We start from the raw sequence: 6,945 nt of genomic DNA, 5'->3' as shown, positions 1-6,945 counted from the left end.
CTCTGTACCTGAAATCCTCAACACACTTTTATTGAATAATATTTAGTATCTTTGTTTGTAAATGTATGTAAATACAACTATTTCCATTTACTTTCAAACTTCTCAGACATCTGTTTCCTTGAACACCCTCATCCAGACCATCTTCCTTGTCTTAAATTCGCAATCCTTCCGATTTCAGTATTTCTGTAATTTGTTTTAATTTATCTATTTAAATAAGACAGTTTCATATACTTTATCTGGTATGCAAAATAATGGTATGCCCTTAACATTGTTACAGTCTCCTCTATCATCTTTACCTGTACAGAAGGGTCATAATTCTCCACTCTTCCTTGCCTATGAAACTTTTGTGTCATCCAAGAATACCTTACACGCCCTGGTCAGCCTTCTCACGTGAAATCTCATCTTCTCTTGATAACTTTCTGTCCTGCAGCCTCATTCCTAATTATGTCCTCAACAGCGTCACTTCTAAAGGCTTTCTAAATTTTATACTGACCTCGTTTATGGTTTTGTCATTCACATCAGCTTGTTTTTTTTACTACCGTCTGTTTTCACCAAATCTTCAGACCAAGGACTCGCTCATTTCAATCAGTGTCTGCCCAGTCGACCCTTTTATTTTGAGGTCCATTAGCTCGTTAATCTTTGTCTTTGTATTAACTCCCTGCGAAACAGCTCGATCTTAATAAAGAAAAAAGTTGCGCCCAAATTTCTTCGGCACAGTCGAGTTTTCTGTGCAGCATTTCATGCTGTATGAAACTCTCAGCCACGGCCCATGAAACTCTCAACCGGCCGTGGTGACCTGTGTTGTGGTGCCAGATGCACGATTAGGGCTAACTTTAACCTTAAATGAAATAAACATTACTGAGGCTAGAGGGCTGCAATTTGGTATGTTTGATGATTGGAGGGTAGATAATCAACATACCAATATGCAGCCCTCTAGCCTCAGTAGTTTTCAAGATCTTAGGGCGGACAGAAAAAGTGTGGACGGACGTACAAAGGGCCATCTCACTAATTTTTTTTTTTTTTTTTTTTACGGAAAGCTAAAACTCCTGCCTCAATTCCGCCCCCCCTCTGTTATTACTACCCAACTTTTCTTTTTTGTACTTTCTTATTGACTATGTAATGTATATCTATAACTGTATACTGGCAGGATGAGTAGCATTGCAAAAGCAAGAAATTAGCTGTAAATGGATCGGAAATGTTCTTGATAGAAGCATTCGCCCCGCAATAGAGCACTTCATTTGGAGGCTTAATTCGGGTTGCGTTTGGGTTGTTCAAGTTCCATTTTATGTTCATGTACTCTACTTGATTATTTAAGATTCTCTCTCTCTCTCTCTCTCTCTCTCTCTGCCTGCACATTGATTAACAAAGGTATATTCACCTTCAAGGTTGAATATCGAGATTACACGATATTACAATAAAAGTATTAATTGCAGGTAATCAAAGTTGAATATCTGTATGGGAATGAATGTAGATGAGTTTTCGGAAATAGCTTTGAGGGGCCACGGAGGAGGAGGAGGAGGAGGAGGAGGAGGAGGAGGAGGAGGAATAGGAGGAGGAGGAGGAACGATAATCCAGAGAGAATGAGGGAAAAATGATTTCTCTCAGGACCATTCACATCTCTCCGTAGAGACAGATACATGCTTAAAGAGTGACTACCGATCAGCACCAGTACTGTACACGTTTGGAGGAGCCTTAATATGACTATTTTTTTTAATAATGACTTTGTGGTAATGACATAACTAGTTCTTGTACCTTAAGTAATTTAAATAACGGTGAGTTCAGTGAAATTATAAGCAAGTTTATATGTTTGGGAAAATTTGCGACACTTTTTTCAATTCAGTCGATCAATAAAATTATTTTTGACATAAGTGGAAGCCGACGAAATTTTAGCCTGCTGCAATGGCCAATGCCTAAGAACCCTCAAAAATGCAGGTGATCAATTCTACGAAAAAATAATGTTGTAGCTGTCATTTTTCATATGAAAAGAACAGGAGATAACAGACATTGGTCCCACGTGGTATGTAAAAGCTTCCATCGCCATAATCCTAAACTTACTTTTATTTAAAGTAATGCAGCCTTCGGCCAGTATCCTCCCATTCCATTGATTCACAAATTCTACTAATTCGGAAAACATAAATTTGAATTTTTGCTATCGACCTTGCTTATTATAATACATCACACTAAATTCTTAATTTGCTTATTTGATTGTTCTACGGTAGGTTAGATTGGGAGGAGTTTATATGTATTTCTTCATTTCTTATGAGGTGAAATCTGCGACTTCTTGCCCTCCTTCTTCGCGGATTTAGCTCATTTAACTGAATCTTTATGGCTACATTGTAAATTACACTCCAGACTTCTTTAGCTAGTGAGCCAAGTATTCTAAGTCATTTACGTATATACATACGTATACTATATATGGGTGTATAAAAAAAAATTATATATATATATTATATATATATATATATGTATATATATATATATTATATATATATATATATATATGTAGATATATATATATATATGTTATAATATAGTATATATATATATATATATAATATATATAGTATTTTATATATATGTATTTATATATAATTTATATATCATATATATATATATATATATGTATATATATATATATATATATATATATATATATATATACTATATATATATATATATACATATAGATATATATATATATATATATATATAGATATATATATATATATATATATATATATATATAACTACGTATGTATGTATTTACGCTTGCATGGATAGATAGATAGATAGATAGGCTGTCATGTACATATTTGATTACGCAACAGACTCCTTAGAACATTTACTGTTATATTTATATTTGTGGATAGTGTACAGCTTTTACAGATCAAAGTGTGCTTTTCCAAAGACACACCACCGAGCAAACAAGGTGTATTATACGCACCCGAGAGAGAGACAGAATAAATTTCCAGTTCATAATGAATTGACCTTAATTAGAGGCGACACATTTTAATCCTGGAGAGATGGATAGCCCGAGCTCAACGAGCCAGCTGTGGGGGAAGGACTTCAAAAGGAATATTAATTTCTTGTCGGCGTATTTTATAGAATTCTTTCCTGGATTCTCTCTCTCTCTCTCTCTCTCTCTCTCTCTCTCTCTCTCTCTCTCTCTCTCTCTCTCTCTCAGGGCTTCGCGATTAGCATTTTTGCCCCGGCTCCTTACTTTGAAGGTTGCCTCAAGTGATTAACGAAGAGGGCGCTTTCCTCGCTTTCATTTCTTTTCTTCCTTTTTTCTTTTTAATCTGCCGTCTCTGCCAGGCAGAGATATTTTCCGCGAAAGTGAGGGTTATTTTTTTATTTAAAAAAAGGATATTGGTCATTGAATGAGGTAAATTATGTATAGATAAGTGCTTGCGAAAACATGCACATTGAATATATATATATATATATATATATATATATATATATATATATATATATATATATATATATATATATATATATATATATATATATATATATATATATATATATATATATATTTTATATATATTTACATACATACATACATGCATACATATATATACACACATACATGCATACATATATATACATACATACAGACACACATATATATATATGATGTATTATATATATATATATATATATATATATATATATATATATATATATATATATATATATATATAGAATGTACCGTCAGAAATCATTGAGACAGCACGTCCGCCCTTGGGATGGTTACGCCCCGTCCTGAGGCGCAGCCAAAGGTACCTACCTATACAGCATCCTTATTTAAAATTTCATATCTGTAGTACTTTGTATATATATATATGTGTAGTATATATATATATATATATATATATATATATATATATATATATATATATATATATATATATAGAAGGAATAAAACCAGTACATGTACATAAAACATCCTTTATTTAGTTAAGACTACCGAATTCGTAGTAACTGTCTCCATCATCAGGTCTGACAACTAAAATACAGAAAGAAAAAAATGAAAAATCACGAAATTACAATCGATCATTAGAATACAGTAATGTTACACAAAAGGTTTCATTGTATATATAAAAAAGGGTAATGTACAAGCATAAAAAAACGAAAGGATGCAATATTAAAAGAAGTAAATACCTGCATCATGAAGGCATACGTACATACATACACATTAGAAATAAAAAACACAGCATCTCCGTGGACCTCTCGATGTTACCGAGGGAAGTTTCAAATTGTAAGTGTACAGACTTCCTACTATTGCCATCAAGATGGGGGCCACTCGACTAGAGAGAATGGAAAATGATTCCAAGCTTAGAGGGTTATCTCTATTTTCTGCGTGATCCCTTATGGTACTGATTGGTGGTTATGCTAAAAGCCTGTTTGTCCTAACAGATCTTCCTAAGTGTTCAAACCATCGTACACGTGCTTGGCGCTTTGTTTTCCCCACGTAAATTACATTATAGCAATTACACTAATATTTATAAACAACATGAGACTGTAGTCTGGGTTTGAACACTACCCTGACATTAACTTGGAGATAAAATTCTCTTAAAAGTTTTAGTAGTCTATTTTTAATAGAACAACTCTTATTGCCATAGAAACCAGTAAAATACAGTACCGCTTTATTGGGTTTTCAAAAGGAAACTTTCGGGAGCAATAATTTTCCTTGCTGTTTACCAACATTTGTATCTATGAAAGCCATATTAAAACCGTTTTTGTGAACCTTTTTTTTTATAAACTGAAATTCTGAATTAATACTAAAATAACTTGAACAAATGTTAAAGGCACGGGTTACGAGTGTAGAGACTAAATTACGTTTATAGACTATAGGGACGAATGAAGAAAATTTAGTTGTGACTCCCGTACGTAAATGTTGGTTTCCTGTAGACTGACGTCGAGAAAGTGTTATCTATGTGTTTACTCACAAACACGTCAAGGAAAGCTACAGTATTATTGTTCTGTACTACTGAGGTCAATTCAATATTTTGGTGTTTTGGGTTAAAATAATCAAGAAACAAGGGTACATGTTCTTCAGATCTAAAAATTAAAACTGTATCATCTACATAACGTCGGTAGAACAGTGGTTTAAAAGAATTGGGACAATTATCTAGCCAAACAATTTCGTGACGAAATAAAAAGGCATTGGTCAAAGTAGGACCGAGAGGGTTTCCCATTGCTGCACCATGTTTTTGTTTATATACATTTGTGTTAAACATAAAACAACATTCAGACGCAGCTAATGTAAGCTATTTGTGTAACTGTTGTTTATTAAAATTCTGGATGAAGTTGGAGTCATTAAACAAGTTGTTGATGCATATATCAATGGTTTGTGTTAAGGGAATATTAGGAAATAAAGATTTAACATCGAAACTTACAAGGACACAATTACCTAGTTCTAGATCGCAAATATCTTTTGACAAAAGTAAAAGAATCTTTAACTGTATACTGATTATATGTTACAGGAGCTAAAATAGGAACAAGGAACTTAGAAAGTACCTATAGCTGACCGTCACCTGATTGGTATGAGTGGGACACCCTCCTTGTGCACCTTGGGGAGACCATAGAGCACTCCAGGTTTAGATCCAGATGTAAATAGATCGTTATAAGTACGTTCATCTAGAACACCCTCAGACTTTAACTTTCTTAAGAAACTGTTAATACTTTCCTCCTTATTGAGCAACTTTAAAAGAATTTCGTCCTTAACTAATTTGAATATAGCGTAGTCATCAAGGATAAATTGCACTCTTACTTACATAATCATCTTTATTTAAAAGAACAACCCCGTTGCCTTTATCAGGTCGCATTACCGCTGTAGATTTATCTTTGGATAAGCTTAATAAAGCAGAATGCTCTTCCTTAGAGATATTGTGAGTAAAATCGTTATGAGGATCAAAATATGTAGACTGCGCCAGATGCTTCAAGGAGCTTCTGTAATACTGAAAACCACTATTGGCGAGGTCATTAAATTCATAAAAAGCTAGGTTTTACTGATGATGATGGGATTTCGGATGATATTGTTATTTCCAACCATTCAGATAGGGTATTGAATAACATTGAAAAAAAAGGCGTCCTTTCTAGAGGTTTAAAGTTTGCACTTACATATAGTAAACTTGATTTTATTGAACACTTTTGGACTTTTGAAATATTGTTTAAAAAGCTGATTACTCATGAATTTTATAACGTCTGGGATGTTATATAAATACAATTGTCCTCGGTTTTCTCGAGGAACTTACGTGGGATGCACCCAAAGCAGAGGCGTCAGCTATCGAACGGGCAATAAATTGAGTAATCCCGAATTTTCGAACATAAGAGAGCATGCCAGAAAAGTGTGGTAGTAACATTGAATACATTCAATTTAATTACTTTACAAGGACCTCTTCGGAGCTAGCACTATATATTCTGGAATCACTAACTATCAAACTGAAAGTACCATTGTTGAATGCCCAGTTCCTCGTTGGACGAGTGGTTTTCGTACTTGGCTACCAATCCGGTGGTCCGAAGTTCGATTCTCGGCTTGGCCAACGTGGAACCAGAGGAATTTATTTCTAGTAATAGAAATTTAGTTCTCGATATATGTGGTGCGGATCCCACAATAAGCTGTAGGTTCCGTTGCTAGGTAACCAATTGGTTCCTAGCTACCTAAAAATATCCAATCCTTCGGGCCAGTCCTAGGAGCGCTGTTAATCAGCTCAGTGGTCTGGTTAAACTAAGATATACTTAACTTATTGTTGAATGCCCAAAACTCCTCCACCCTTCTCTACCTGCCGGTTACGGCTTCTTTGTTTTTCCCCTGCCCTCATTCCAGTCGCCCTCCTTCTCCCTTCTGTATAGGTTGGTACCCCCACCAATGACGAAGCTATCCTTATGTAAATATGGTTTTAAAGAGATATTGTATAATTTATTTGTAATTATAAT

This window comes from Macrobrachium nipponense, chromosome 29 (assembly GCF_015104395.2).
Source record: "Macrobrachium nipponense isolate FS-2020 chromosome 29, ASM1510439v2, whole genome shotgun sequence".
NCBI lineage: Eukaryota > Metazoa > Arthropoda > Malacostraca > Decapoda > Palaemonidae > Macrobrachium > Macrobrachium nipponense.
This window is presented reverse-complemented; position numbering follows the sequence as displayed.